The sequence below is a fragment of the Dendropsophus ebraccatus genome, chromosome 3 (assembly GCF_027789765.1).
Source record: "Dendropsophus ebraccatus isolate aDenEbr1 chromosome 3, aDenEbr1.pat, whole genome shotgun sequence".
Taxonomy (NCBI): Eukaryota; Metazoa; Chordata; class Amphibia; order Anura; family Hylidae; genus Dendropsophus; species Dendropsophus ebraccatus.
The window spans coordinates 33,814,963-33,831,504 of record NC_091456.1 but is presented as its reverse complement, the minus strand read 5'-3'; positions in this window follow the sequence as shown (position 1 = coordinate 33,831,504).

The window sequence follows — 16,542 nt, the reverse complement described above, 5'->3', positions numbered from 1 at the left end:
TATAATTCTATATATTTTATTTCCTTCATATTTCTACCTCTCCTCAGTTGCCCCCTACCTCCCCGCTCTAAGGAATCCCCCCCCACTCATCTGAATTGTGCTTTCGGGGTTGGTATTTACTAACATGATTTCTTGTGTACTCAGATGTTTAATGATCACATTTGTTTCTCAGGAAGAGTCATTTCCATTATATGCTCTATCTGCACTGTTTTATTGTCCTTCATCTCCCTGTACTTTGAATAAAAGATATTGAGCCATAAAGTGACAGCATTAAAAGTAGCCAAACAGCAAACACTCAGGAAACTGCATCGCCAGAAAACAATACCCAAAGGCACTCATATATACATACATAAGACCACGACATAACTTTTCTCACTGTATGGCAAGGCGTAGTCTGCTTTTTTTTTTTTCTATAGGCTCATGCTATGTAGAAGAGCCGTCTGTTATTACTAAATTAAAATAATCTGCATTAAAGTCAATGGAATGACGGTCGCCCAATACACATAGGGGGATTTATCATTGTGCGCCCCTGGTGTACATGACAAAGAAAGGGCAGATTTGCCCCTTTTCCATGGCATACGTCTGCCGTATTCCCCACTTGCCTGATGAGAGGGCAGGGGGGATATGCAGTAGCAGATTATAATTAGAGATGAGCGGACTTTTTTCGGATTTCTGGTTCGTGAGAACCAGAACGATCGGCGTCGGATTCTCGCTGTCTGCTCGCTCCGTGCAGCGGGTGGATACCTCCTAAGGAACGCCTGGAAAACTGGGATACAGCCAATGCCAATGGCTGTATCCCAGTTTTCCAGGCGCTCCTTAGGAGGTATCCACCCGCTGCACGGAGCGAGCAGACAGCGGGAATCCAACGCCGATCCACTCATCTCTAATTATAATAGCTCTGTTTCGGGCGGCAGCCCGGGGCCCAGAGCTCCTGGGGGGCCCATGGCCACCCAAAAAGTGTTTTACTTTCAGTAGTATATTATCTCCTGGCTACACTTCTGCCATGATTTGCAAAAAAATCGCTGCTTTTTTACCACTAATTTGCACAAATCAGGGCATCATGACATTATCTATCCTGTACTATGAACACCACGCGAGTGCTGCCATAGTTACAGGGGGTCGGGGGGGCCCAGGCTTGGTAAACAGCCCAGGGCATATGGTAAAGTTAATCCGCCCCTGGGGACATGACAAGGCAGGAGGAGGTGTGGCCTCCCCCCATGTCTGATTTAGGCTATGTTCACACAGCCATAGGCAACAAAGACTGAACTTTGTACAGTATGGAACACTGCCTATTCTTCTATGGGATCCCGACCGGAGCGTATACACTTAGTATACGCTCCGGCCGGGAACCCATGGGCGCCGCAAACAACTGACATGTCAGTTCAACAACAGGCCTGTCAGTTCACACAATAAAGCGAGCGGCTTCGGCCGCTTGCTTCATTGTGTGCTATGAGAATTGTGATGTGGGCGCACTAATGCACCCACATCAGAACACTACGGGCGAAAGATCATCCGGCCGGTACTACAGTACCGGCCGGGATGATTTTTTCAGAGACCGGCCGTTCCGTGATCGGTCCGGGAGTATATTTTTGCTCAAAGCTGTACAAAGCTGCGCAGACTGTACAAAGGCCATAGCTGTAAAAAGTGGAGTGCACCTCTTAGTAAATTAGCACAGGGAAAAGAGGGCCAGGTTTTATTTAAAGGGGTTATCCAGCGCTACAAAAACATGGCCACTTTCTTCCAGAGACAGCCCCACTCTTGTCTCCAGCTTGGGTGGGGTTTTGCTGCTCAGTTCCATTGAAGTATATGGAGCTTAACTGTAAGAGTGGAGACAAGAGGCGTGTTGTCTCTGAAAGAAAGTAGTCATGTTTTTGTAGCACTGGATAACCCCTTTAAGACTGGCTTGACCAGTCTTGATAAATGTCCCCCTTAGGGTATTGAATAATGGGCAACTTTTGCCGTGGCTGTCAAATATTAATGTCCTGTAACCGCAGACGTTTTTTTTCGGCAATGACTTCCGTTATTCTATGTAGTTCACACACAGTTTTTTTGGCCATCCTTTTACCATCTATTTACCAACAATGCGTCGATTTCTAGCTGTGATGCTTTCATTTGTGTTGGGGGGGGGGGGGGGGGGGGGGGGTTTTAAACACCCTATGTAAAATCTGGAAGGCTTTTCACAGAACAAAGCTAAAACCTGACCATCCCGCCACACTAGAAGTGGCTGTTTTTTAGAATAGAAAACATGTAAAAAAAAATGATGGTTTGCTTAGTAAATCTGTAGTTTGTGCTGGGTTTTAAAGGACACACCCACTTGGCGAGCTTTTGGACAAAAATGACATGTTGGTCGGGTTTTTGAAAAAATTGTGTTTCACACAATTATAAATATAATTGTAAATATAATAATAAATATAAATAATTATATATATAATATAAAAATAATTATATATATATATATATATATATATAATTATAATTAAGTAATTAAATATAAATAAGTAAATATGTCGGAACACCAAACCGACTGAGAAAATGGACAAAAACCCTGTCAATGTTCTGACGGGAACACGTAAGTAAATCAGCCTCATTGTGCGGATTCACTTACTATTCTCTATATGTGTACACATAAATGCGTGCCTTTGTATCTCCTATGTTGTTAGATGCTGTTTATTTTCTGAAAGTGTCATTTAGGTGCTCATATGTGCTGTGTACATCATGTGTGTTTGTGTGCGTGCACACACATTGTTATCAGTGCAGTGTTATTTGTACTATTATCTGAACACTGAGGCCCTGAAGTTCTAATAAGATCAAGGTTAGCCGTTAAAATCTATCCTAATAAAGGCGTTTAATTAAAGAGGCATTATAATTCCCCTAAGCAGTTATACGCATGCATATCTCTGCTCTCAATCTGCGGAATTCTGTTAAAAGGCATTTATCAATTAACAAGACCTTGAGAAAGGTCCTTTTCGTGCCCAGCCATAGGGAGAGAATATAGCGCACAAACTCTTGTTTATCTATTCTTATCCTTTGGGACTCTAATCAGCTTTCTCTGACACTTCTCACATTCTTGTCAAGAAGGTTTTTTTTCCTCTCTTTAATCAACATGTCAAGGACATCTTAGAAGACAAAACAATATAAAACCCACCTTTTTCTATATAGAAGTTTAATGTAACCCATTCAAGGCTGCGTGGGATGGGGAGGTGAAAACTGTCCTTGAAAAATTATTTCTTTATAAATTTAAAAAAAATTATTTCCGATGAAGATGAAAATGCTATAGTATCGAATATGTTGTAGACTTCGTCCTGTACAGAGTACCGTCAATTCTGTTAATTTATATAGAATTGTAGTTGTTGTTGTCACTTGCTGTACCGGTTTTTACCACTTATCAAAAACAAATCTTTGCCATTTAATTTTTTATTATTATTTTAAAATATTCTCTAGGACTGTAAAGGTGTTGGTTCTGAAAATCATAACTGGGTCTCAATGCAAATTTTTTAACAAGCCCCTTCCCCATCTATCATGTGGTATTTGGAGCAATGGGGCCTTTGTGCCTACTCTGGAGCCAGAATACAGATGGGACTGCCACCTCTTCACCCCCTATAATTACTCCACAGTTGGTTATTTCCCAGTATCACAATGTAATTTCCCCATTATGGCCTTAGAGACAAACTAGCAAGTCTATAAAAGCATCAATTTATGGTTAATTTATTATTTCGAGGGGATTAGAGTCTGTGTGTGTGGGAGAACTGTAAGGGGTGATGCATTAGTGTTTGCAGATGGCCTTGAACTCCAAGAGGTGCTAAAATGTCCCATGTCCCCCTTTCCCATACAAGGAGACCAATATTATTTAGTATGCAAAGCAAAAACGTACAGCGCCACTCTCCACTTAAATTGCAAAAAAAACTGAGTTAGCAGGCACAGACATCAATGCTTTTCCATGCACCTTAGGTCCTTGCAATTTAAGTGGTGAGTGCCGTTATATCTTTTTTATTAGTTTTTATTAGTTGTTCACACACAGTTTTTCTTTTGTGAGCGTTCTTTATCCGTTTTTACTACTAAATGTAATGGACTTTTTAATTAAGACACCCAAAGGCCAATTAGTAACCCAAACTAGAATAAGCACAAGCCTAAAGGACAGAAATGGCTGCACATCGCACCCATGGTTGACACGAAAGCTTGTTTAGCTACATTAAAAACCAACATCAGAATTTAGTATATCATTTGATCAAATCATATTGCCTCATGTACTACATGCAGGTCTCTGATACACATGAGTGCCTAACCCAAAAACAACACTGTGTCGGTCAACTAATGCAAACCCAGAAAAGCGTGCGCAAGCAGGGAAGGGGGGCCTTAAAATGGCCCTGCAACCCCAATGTCACAGGACCAAACCCCAAGGGCCCCCCCCCCAACCCCGCAGGTGCCGGCAGCGGAGAAAGCGGCCACCAAGCAACACAAGTGTAAACAAGCTGTTACCTCTCACCATTGCTCCTGCATGTAGAATGGGAGAATATTTTTTATTGTAGGGACTCATGTGAGCCAGGGGACTTGCACATGGTACATGAGGCAATATGGTTTGATCAAATTATATACCAACATCCTGGCATTGGTTTTTAAATGTAGCCGAGAGGCATTTAGCAGCTCCTTTCTGTCTCCTTGTCCGTATTTTACTTTTCTCCCCTTTCTGAGTAGTTAGCATTCCTCCTGGTAAGACCCTTGTGACCCCAATGAGCAGGAAGCACCTGTGCACACATGGTAAGTACCTCCTATTTCTCCCATTCTACCTCCGGTGTAGTGGTGAGCAGTAAGACCTTGTTCACACTTGTGTTGCTTGGTGGCCGCTTTCTCCGCCTGCTGGGTTTGGGGGGGGCCCTTGGGGTTTGGTCCTGTAACAGTGGGGTTGCAGGGCCATTCCGTGGCCCCCCTTCCCTGCTTTCGCTTGCTTTGCAGGGTTAGCGGTCGCTGACCGACACAGTGTTGATTAAGTGTAGGGACTTGTGGTACATGAGGCAATATGGTTTGATCAAATTATATACCAACTACCCGGTGTTGGTTTTTAAATGTAGTGAGAGGCATTAGTGTCAGCCATAAGTGTGATGTGCAGCTCCTTTCTCTCTCCATGTCCAAACTAGAATAATGTACCAACAGCTGTCATTGCACAGCCAGACAGGGGAGGCCAGACAGCTAAATGACCTCCGTTATTTAAGGCTCAAAATGACGGACATAATTTTAAATGGAGCTGAAAAGACGTTGTGTGAACATAGCCTTAGACTATTTTATTTTTAAGCTGAGCACACCACTAGCAAGTGATTAATGTTTCACTAAACTGCGCAAATGTTAGTACCCCCCACATACCAGTGGGAGCATCACTCCTAGAGGGAGCCTCTGCAATGCGTTACCTTATCTACCTGTCCAATATTATTTAGGGTCCTATTAGACAATGTGAATTTCCGATTAACGATAAACGATTGCAAACAAGCGCTATTGCAAACTGCCTGAAATCATTCCCCATAAAATACAGAACGATCGTCGTTAATTACGGTTGCAATTACGATAATAATTTGACCATTTGTATACTCAAGTGTACGAACGATTGTAATAATGGACAAACGATGTATACATACACCAAAAGATTTGCAAACAATTAACAATGAATTTAAAGTCAGCTCAAAAGATGCGATCAACAACATCTAAACACATTTTCGTTAGTCGTTTGATCGCTGCCTGCATAAATACCGAAACATAAAACATATTTTTTTGCACAATAATTTCAGTTACTCTACTGGCTGGGCAGCTGGAAATTGGAGACCAGAAGAAATCGACCTAAGTGTGTGGTGTCCCACTATTCAGTGCCTTAGGCACCTGTTGTAAAGTTCTCACTCCAGGTTAAGTGGTAATGAGGTGTTTTTACAGTTTTGCCACTAGATGTCAGTGTCTCTTATATGCTTATTTTCTTCTGCACAAATAAAATTAGCAATGGGTTAATGTTTTTGTTATACCATGTGTTCTGTGCCAGTTTATAGGAGGTGCTTTATCTTTCTCTGCCTATCCCTGCTCTTCACACACACTCAGCCCCTGTAGGAGAAGTTAGTTGGCTCCGTGTGGGAGGAAGTAACCAGTGAAGTTGAGTCTAGACATTCAGTTTGTGCAGATGCAGCTAGAGACAACCAGTTGATCTACTACTTCTTCTCCTATATCAACTATGCAGTGCTAAACAACTAAGAAGGGAGAAGAGTCCAGGAACACCTAACCCACGCCGAGAACTAGTCTAAAAAGTACAGGGCAGTATCCTGAAACACATGTGGAACTAGTCTGGATAGGTCAAAGCTACCAAGGAAGGTCTATACATCCTATCTTGCAGTGGAGGTAACCGGGAAGGATGGGAAGCTTTGCTACACCCAGATAACCACGACTGGGGCTTGTATCACCCTATTAGGACGGGTCACTCGACACTGTAGGGCACAAGGTGGTCAAAGTCTATACACGGGTACAAGTAGACTCACTCAAAAGTATTTCTCCAAAGTTCATTGCTATACTGGGTTGAGGTTCCTTTGACAACTCTACTCTCAACACTTCAAGCACTGCTACAACTACCTCTCTTCTATTATACTTTTTCAAGCACCTCCTCAAGCACAAACGAGTTAAGTACTAAAGTCTATGTGAAGATTTATCTATTCTACTGAAGAGTATTGTATTGCTGAAACACTGCATAGTAAAGCTCTTTTATTTTTGATATCACTGGGACTCTGTCATCCTTCATACGCACCAGCACCCATACATACACAAACCACACACCTTGGGTTATTTTTTTTCCCCTTTCTGTGGGTGGCGGTACCAATAGTCCTGGTGGGTCAGTTGCCACTCAGGACTACCGTGACAAGAGCTTAAGGGACCCGAACAAGCTCGGCAGGTTACCGACCATTGGGGAACACAGCCAGCCACCCAAAACAAGCAGGTACCAACAACACACCTGTGTGCTGGACAAGCACTGGCATCACGACAATACCATCTTTGGCTGAGCTGACACAACCACCAGTAATAACATCACCCAGTGGGTCACCACAAGTGCATGAAAATGTACAAACTCCATGCAGATTTAATGCTACTGTTCTACTGTCCATAGTACTGTATCTAAATTAATGCATATCATTGTTCTTTGCTATGCAACCATTTTTTTTTTTACCATTAACACAAATGATGGATCCTTGTTTGATAAGCAGGAAATGACTTCAAACTTGTATGTTATGGTAAGGTACACATTATATTGTCCCGATACTTACTTCTGGTGGCTCTGTCTTGATCCTGCTTCTGTCCCGCCTCAGTCCTGCCCACTCTTCCGCCACTCCGGTCCGGTATGAGGAGAATTCAGCAATTGATTCAGAAATTTCTTTTGTCTACCTCAATGTTTTATATGTATCTGAAAATACCATATCGATCTTTAGATTGTCCCGGGAGCCTATAAGAAATAGTGTCAGTCTGCTGCCGCCACTCCTGTTACATGGAGCGATGGCAGCAGATCGTTGCTATCCTAATCAATTGTCTTTCAACATGTTGAAAGACAATGAAAGACAACAATCAGCCGCCATCGTGTATGTAGGCTGATCATTGTCTTTTATTACACCAAGTGTTTATCGCCCGCAATGGATGGTAATCGGCCAAGTACAGAGATGATATCTGCAGGACACTGGCAGAAGGCTTTGGGGTCAATTCACATGTCTCCCAATGTAACGTAGCTTATGTTGTAACTGTTCCTGCTTCACCATTGTATATCAAAAGCTCTAGAATAGAATATAAAGTATCAGCCAGATGGCAATTGTCCACAGTGTAGTTCAGTGGGACACACTGTTTCGGGGTGTTGCCCTTCTACTAGCCAGCATCACGTCTGCAAGTGGGAGGAGCATAAGTACTTTATCACACATGTAGGGGTATTGTAAAACATTGTATTCACTCTGCCACTGAGAGTGTTGGAAATTATTAATATGTTGAACACTACTGTTTTTATAGAAAGGTGAATTTATTGTAAAAGGAAAGCACCTGGCAAGTTTGACAGTGGAGCATGTGTTTGGAACTTTTAGGCTTTGCTGCACACCCGCATGCTATAGTTCTTAGCAGCAGCTTTTGCAGACTTGCTGTGTGGAGAGATAAGGCCCTATTCCACGGAACGATTATCGGCCGTATTCGGCCAATATCAGCCGCTACAGACGATAATCGTCCCATGGAATAGAGTGCAACAATCAGCCGACATCGTTCATGTCGGCTGATCGTTGCAGTTGTTTGTTTTTCAACATTTTCAAAAACAAGCGACTGATATAGCAGCGATCTGCTGCCGTCGCTCCGTTGAATAGGAGCGTCGGCAGCAGACGCTGCTATATCCTATGGGCTGCCAGGACGATCAGCGATCACCCGGGCAGCCCCCCCCCCCCGCAGGGGAGCGGGGAATGAGGAGCAAACAAGCACTGACAGCGCTCGTTTGGTCCTCTATGACGACCCGTGGAATAGGGCCAATAGTCTGCTAGGTAGACCAATGTTCTGCAGCAGCTCTGGGTGGGGAACTGGCTTGAGTACTGTAGGAGAGGAGTGACACGGTAGTAGTGAACAAATGCTCAACCAGGAAACACAATAAGTGATGAGCGGACTGGCCGAACTGTTCAGGTTCGGCAATGTTCTACGAATGCTTGGCATTTGACTTCTGGTCAAGAGGAGAGGTTAGATGCCGCCCTAGGGCTGCCAGGAAGACATCTATACAGCTTATGGCCATGTTCACTTGACGTATAACACCGTCCGCTCTGGGGGAGATCCTTGTGGTGCCCCCTGATATATTTATACATTGTTATTAAGTCACCCTTCAGACATCTTTTTTCTAAGCTTAATAACCCTGAATGTGATCATCTACCTGAGTACTGTTGCTTGAACACTGTACACTGTATACAGTATTCTGTTTGTGGTCTGACTAGTGTTTTGTACAATGATAGAACTTTTCCTTTGTCATGTGCATATATGCCTTTTTTGATGCACCACATGCAGGGCCGTTCTAATACACTGATGGGCCCAGTGCAAAGACCTCAATAGTGGGCCCCCCTACCCACACACACAGACTACCTCACCTTAGTAGCAATAGGGCAAGGAGTAGTAGTAGCAGTATTTAAGGGAGTAGTCATAGCAGAAGGACTGGGAGTAGTAGTAGCAGCAGTAAGGCTGGGAGCAATAGTAACAGTAGTAATGGGAGTAGTAGCAGTAGGGCTGAGAGTAGTAATAGCTGTAGGGCTGGGAGTAGTAATAGGAGAGCTAGGAGTAATACTAGCAATATTGATGGAAGTACTAGTAGCAGAAGGGCTGGGAGTAGTGTCATATGAGTAGTATTAGCTGTAGGGCTGGGAAAAGTAGTAGCAGTAGGGCTGGGAGTAGGTAGTAGCAGTAGGGCTGGGAGTAGTAGTAGCTGTAGGGCTGGGAAAAGTAGTAGCTGTAGGGCTGGGAGAAGTAGTAGCTGTAGGGCTGGAAGTAGTATCAGGAGGGCTGGGAGTAGTAGTAGCTGTAGGGCTGGGAGTGGTAGTAGCTGTAGGGCTGGGAGTAGTAGCAGGAGGGCTGGGAGTGGTAGCTGTAGGGCTGGAAGTAGTATCAGGAGGGCTGGGAGTAGTAGTAGCTGTAGGGCTGGGAGTGGTAGTAGCTGTAGGGCTGGGAGTAGTAGCAGGAGGGCTGGGAGTGGTAGCAGGAGGGCTGGGGGTAGTAGTAGCTGTAGAGCTGGGGGTAGTAGTAGCTGTAGAGCTGGGAGTAGTAGTAGCAGGAGGGCTGGGAGTAGTAGTAGCAGGAGGGTTGGGAGTAGTAGTAGCTGTAGGGCTGGGAGAAGTAGTTTCAGTTACAGGCAGGCATGGTGCGGGAGGGGGAGCCATGTTGGGTCCTTAACTACTCTTAGGTGGCGCTCTGTATTTCTCCTGCTCATCCCGCCGATCTTTGTCCTCCGGGCCGGCAACTACTGCGGATGGGATCCTCTGTGCTGCAGTGCTGCTCTTCTGGGACGGGGGCTGCGGCGGTGATGAGGTCTGGTTATGGGTGAGGTCGGCGGCAGCCTGTGGAGTCAGGGGTGTTGATGGTGGCAACATAGTAAGGTAGCAAGGGGATGGGCCCGATCACAGCCGCAAAGGCTGTAGTTACGCCACTGGACACAGGGTGGCCCCTGAAGCAAGTGGCCCCAGTGCAAATGCACCATTTGTCCTCTGGTTAATGCTTCCCTGACCACATGATCTATCTACTGTACGTGCATTGTCAGCAGCTGCCTGACACTGGTTGCTTCTTTGTAATTTTCCATGTCAGTTTAATCCAATGTTCTCCTTTAGATTTTAACACTATCAGGTTATGTTCTCTTTTCAGGAACATAGCGGAGAAAGGCCACCTCTCATAATATAGACAGCCATTAATAATGATCATTATTAGCATCCGTCTATATTACGAGATGGCGCCCTTTCCCCACAAAGAGGGAACATAACCTGATAGTATTGACCCTCATCTGCTACTTCTCAGCCCAAGCCTCCAACCTATCAGATCCATTTATACACTGTGCTCTACTGCAATGTTTCTCAACTTTTAAGAGATGATAACTCCACTATAAACTATTCAGTGCTGGCGGTCAATATCATTTGATCAGTACAAGAGATCAGCCATGAGACAGTTGGATAGCAACGCTCCAAAACAGACTAATAGTCAGAAAAGTACAGAATAGCAGGAACATTGCTGCTGCTTGTAACACGGACCTGACTTCCGCCTTATCAGTCACCTTTGCACATCAAGGCTATGTGCACACTGAGGAAAAGGCAAGGAATTCAGCTTGAAATTCAGCTTGAAATTCCTCCTGTAAAATATGTACAGAGCAAAGTCCCATTGTGTTCAATGGGTTTTCTGCTCTGTTGTTCACACTGCAGACTTTCCGAGCAGAATTTTCTGCTGTAGATCTGCTAGAGGAATCCTATAGAAGTCAATGGGGGGCTTAAATTCTGCCTGAAAACTTTCTGCTTCAATTCCTCGAGAATTCCTCAGTGTGCACATACCCGAAGGAAGAAGGTTCACTCTTCTAACTATAAGGACGTGTTCACGTGAATTAAACCTGTGGGGTTTTTGTTGCAGGTAAAAAAAAGTGTGGTTTCACCTAAAAAAAATCTTTTATTGATTTTAATTAGATGCAGGCAATAGCACAGAAGGACCGGGTCTCCGATCCAGCTTGCTTCGGGGGCTCCCGGCATCTCCTGGTGGTCAGCCAATCAGTGCACTGAGGCGGGGCAGCACACATATTGGCTGACCGCCGGAATACTCCGGAAGCCCCGAAGAAAGCTGGAGCCCCATACAGTATGATCCCGAGCCACAGGGGTTAATGGCGCTGAGTTGTCAGCTGCAAGTATGTCAGCCCATTAAAGTGAATGGGCAAGTATCCGCAGCGGCCTTCGCCGGGAATGTGTCATCAGAAAAAGACCTTGTTTAAATAATATTTTTATGTTAAACATATTTTTTAAGAACTTTGGGGCGACATTTTACCCCATTTTCCTTCTTACCATCCATATTATAAAATAATCCTGAATTTTTGCAGTTTTCACTCTCACCACTGGGTCTAAAACTAAGCTGAGCCTTCTTGTTGTGTCTATAGGGATAAGAGAAGGCTGCTGTAAAGTGATCTGTACAGCTTTACAGTGATATATGACACCAGTAGAGAGGACACAATAGCAGCTCCCTGTAGAATGACCTCTTCACAGTTCACAGAGAGCGCTCAGTAATGTTTCACATTCATCTCAAGGGGACAGAGTCTGTCTATTGTCATCTATGTCCATGAGGCTTGCTGTAAAACATGTCACTAAATGTCAGAAAATAGACTAAGAGGTGCTAATAAATCCAGCAGGACCTTCAGGTACAGAATCTACACCTTGCTCTGTGCCCCCTTTCCCTGCCTATCAGGGGATTGGGGGTTACATCTGGCATACGCCATGCAAAAGGCAAAAATCTGCACCCCTCTGCCAGAAATGCAAGTGATAGATTTGTTGCTGAATTTTTGATGATGGCACCATTTGTGTAAATCATTGCAAATGCTGCAAGAACAATTCTATTCAGTTGTATGGAAAAGACTTCCAGAAATTTCTGCTACAAATCAGCAACATGTGACCATATGGCAATGTTGGCTATGTTCACCCGCTGTAAAATACAGGAGAAATAGGGACGTCATTTTCAGATAGAACTACAGCCGTATTTTTCAATGTATTAATGTGCTCAATTGAAGTCAGGGGGAAATTGGCTGGCAGTGCACATATATAGAATAAAGGCAGTAATTGATTACAACCATCCAAATAATGAACATGCTCATTATTTACCACCTGCTTTTGCAACATACGGCTGTGACCATAACCTAAAATTAGCAACTCTTGGACCTTTCAGGTTTATTTTCCAAGGAACCATTGACTAACCCAAGGATGGTTATTGTTCCACACTGTGATAAGCGATATAGGGGGGCATTTATGTAGTGCGGCGTTTTTACGCCGGGCTTACAAATGTCCCCGCAGCTCCGGAGCTCAGGGGATTTATGTAGAGGCGCTTTTCCCGATCGCACGGAACCCGTCCGTGCAAAATTTTTTAAACCTACACCAGCTCAGAGCTGGTGTAGGTTTCAGTATCATTTTTCCACTGAAAAATTATAAATGCGGCGCACGCAGAGGCCGCGCCCCCTCTGCGTGCTGCCGCACTCCCCCTGTAACACCCCCCCCCCCCCTCTCCACTCCATGCCCCTTACATGCCCACTTTTTGGTTTTGGCCTAGAAAATGACAGGTTGGTCGGGTTTTTGATAGAATTGTGCCATGCACCTTTAGTAAACCAGTCGGAACGCCAAACTGACGGGGAAAATTGACACAATCCTGTGAATCCGGGGAGATTTATCAAACATGGTGTAAAGTGAAACTGGCCCAGTTGCCCCTAGCAACCAATCAGATACCACCTTTAATTCCTCACAGACTCTTTGGAAAATGAAAGGTGGAATCTGATTGGTTGCTAGGGGCGACTGAGCCAGTTTCACTTTACGCCATGTTTGATAAATCTCCCCCGATATTTATTAGCGGCTGCTTATATTACAAGACGGCCAGGTTCCCCTGTTATTTTCTCAAAGTGGGAACAAGCAAAAATAATTTCACATTCATAGCAATCCACAAGAAGGAGAATAGTGTGCACAGTAAAGCTCCTATACAATAAAAAAATCTTTTTACCTCATGCAAATGCTGGAAAAGAGTAATATGTTTTCATTTATAGATAATTTTTTTTAGATTTTGCTATGGAACTTTTTTTTTTTTTAAAGCCAAAGCATTTTAGGAAATACTAGAAGAAGTAATTAAGGCTTTTATTACAAGAAGTAGATAGTTGGATTGAACATTAGCAGAGCATAATCTACAAATTATGGCTAAGTGATACAATGCAGACGAGGTTTAGTGGTCTGGAATGATAGAGGAAATAAAGATGTTTCAGTTTGAGAGCTGCAGTATAAATCTTTTATTTTACATATTGTGTTTGACGTCCTCTGCAGGCATAGATAATTCTCGGCTCTCTGCGGCTTGAGGACGTGAGAGAAATACATCACTATGTTGTAGGATTTTGCAGTTTGGAAAGGAGCGTATTAAAAAAAAAAAAGAATATGAAACTTTGATAGAGCTCTTGGTAAATAAAGCTTATGAAAAATGCAGAATGTGAGGCTGCCGTGATTTTGATATAGGATAGCTTCATCTTATCCTAATGAATCCAAAATCATCCGTGCTCCATTGTGTTCTATAGACGTTAAACTTTCTATTGTGTCTCTATGTCTGCGGGATATTTGCTGAAAGGCTACACTTTCGTAAAGCCTTGTGTTATTGAGGCATAGGCCATGTTCACATAATGTACTTTTTAGGAAAAGAACGGCCTTTGTTTTCAATTTACACAGCACCCATTCTTTTCATAATGCAATGATTTGCATCAAAGTCAATGCAAACAACAAACAACAGCCATTGTTTTGTTATGGCATTCTAAAGAATGATCATGTCAAATATTTCCGTCCATTGTCCATAGATTTCAATGCAATTTTCATTAAAAACAACGGCCGTTGTTTATACAATGGTGAACATAGCCATATACTGTGCTGTAACTTTAACCTGCTGTTTTGCTCCCAGAGGGCCAGGGATGCAGAGAATAAGTGTAATTTTCTTACCTTCATTCTCAGCTCCATTTTTGGTAAATCTTCACTTTATTTAGTATGCAAATTAGGTTGTTTGGTGCTCTGAGGGCGGGACTACAGTCCTCAGTGCCCTAATCCACCCTGGCGGCCCGCTACTTCTCCTGAATATAGAGAAGTGACATCACTCTGGCGCTCATCACTGTAGAGCACTGGATGAATATTTGAGAGAGGGGGTGGGGCAGATTGGTGCACTGAGGATGATATTCCTTCCCAGAAATGGTGCTGAGGATGAAGGTTATAAAATTACCCCATGGCCCCATGGGATCACAACAGCAGGTTACGGTCTTCTAACTTGTTGTTACTTTCCCTTTAAGGCCACGAACACACAACTTTTTTGGGCATTTGTCAGCCTTTTGGGGGGGGGGCAGACATCATTTCGCGCACAAATAATGGCATTATTTCAAAACAGCAGCCATTATTCCATAAATAACGGCCATTGTTTTTGAATAACAGCCGTAATTTGAGCGTAAAATGATGGCCATCTAAAAAGACAGCCGTTAAAGGTCCAAAAAAAGACGTTGTGTGGTCGTGGCTTTAGACATGAGTATTATGCACCAGTCCTAATGCAAAGAATACTTGAGTAGAATGGGCCAAATTTCTAAGATCCCAGGAACCTGGCAACCGATTGAAAAAAGGAGAGCATCAGCTGATTCAGTGCAGCTGTGCCTTTAAGGTATTTGTAAAGCTTAGTATCGTAATTGAAGTGGTATATTTGCTTAAAAAATTAAAGAAAAAACTATCAGCAGTAATAGTATGTATTGTCTGTGACTCTATATAAAAATGACACTTAAAGAAAAAAAAACACAATTCTACCTGGCATGCACAGCAGATATCACCAAGGGCTTAAAGGGAATCTGTCATCAGCTGTGCCCTACCTGAGGTGCTGACAGTGTGCTGTAGCTGGCAGTCCCCTGGTGGACATGTTGCCTTTTGGTAATTTGTCTGTGGAGTGGATTATGCACAATCTCACATCTCCTACTGTAATGAAGAGTCAATTAGGAGTATTTCCTCAGCATTTGTGCCACACTCTATCACTCCTTGCCACTCCTTCCTCCTCCCTCTTCTTCATGAATAATCAATGCTTCCCGGCCTCCTATTCACTCAGCTGTCAGTCAGTATTTGCCAACAGAGGACTGATCTGTAATCTCTAAGTTGAACCTCTTAGCTTGTGTTGGTGCTGTGGTCTAGAGGCACATCATCTGTCTAGAGACCAGCAACAGTTTGTTTTCTTTGGTTCGAATCCCCTGTTGAAAATGAAATATAGTTATTCCTTTATTATTTTTTTTCCCATAATTGTATCATTTTTAAATGTGCGAAGAATTCCCAATCAGGGCCAAGTTAGTTTAGTTTCTTTATTATAATGATCTGAAGAAAAAAAATCTTATATATATATATATAGTATAAAATGGCTACTTGAATTCGCAGTACTCTGTCCAATTTTTTTATTGTATTTCCTCCTTTTGTATGTATTCTTGAATCAAAAAATACCAGTGCTTCTAGTCTTCTTAATCCTCAAAAATTATCGGAACTGAAGAACTGAATATATCAAATCTGTTCCAGAAAGTTCTAGTAAATAAAGTCATGTAGAAGTAGTATATGCCTTCTGTTGAAAATGCTAATACTGTGCGCCCGGCCGTGCTTCTTTTGGGCCAAAATGTTCATGGAGCATGTTGATTTTTATATTAGTTACCAAGACAGGACATAAAAACAGTCCTTTACAAGGATCTTTCCCTGATATTTTATGTGCCGGTAATACGTTTGATAGCACAGTGGTAGCCTGACTTGGCATGTCACTCATTGTTACTAAATTGATGAAGACATTGTAAAATACTTAGTAAAAGCTAATGTCACATTGAGAACAAAATTGCCAAGTCAGGACATTAAGTTTTGTACATGGCTGGAAAAAATTACCCACTGAAAGGACAGAGCAATTATGAAAACTGCAGATGAACAGACCTGCAATTTGACTGGGATTTTAGATTTTGCTTTCATTTGGACTGTGGCCAGATAGTGCTCTGCAGAATTTATCAGTGTGTAAACCTTGCCTAGATTAATAAACTGCACTGACAAAGGATGCCTAGGTAATGCATCAAGTTTTTTCTATCCCATTGTCTATATGAAATCACATGTTGAAACGCTGTTATATTAGATAACTGTCTTAAATAAACTGTTATTTAAAAAAAAAAAACCTGGGTCAGGATACAGTAGGCTTACACAGTATGAAATGCTGGAGGCTGAGGGAATCGTGGCCGGAGTGTATACACATAGTATACACTCCGTCCAGGATCCCTAGCGGCCGCATGAAAAACTGACATGT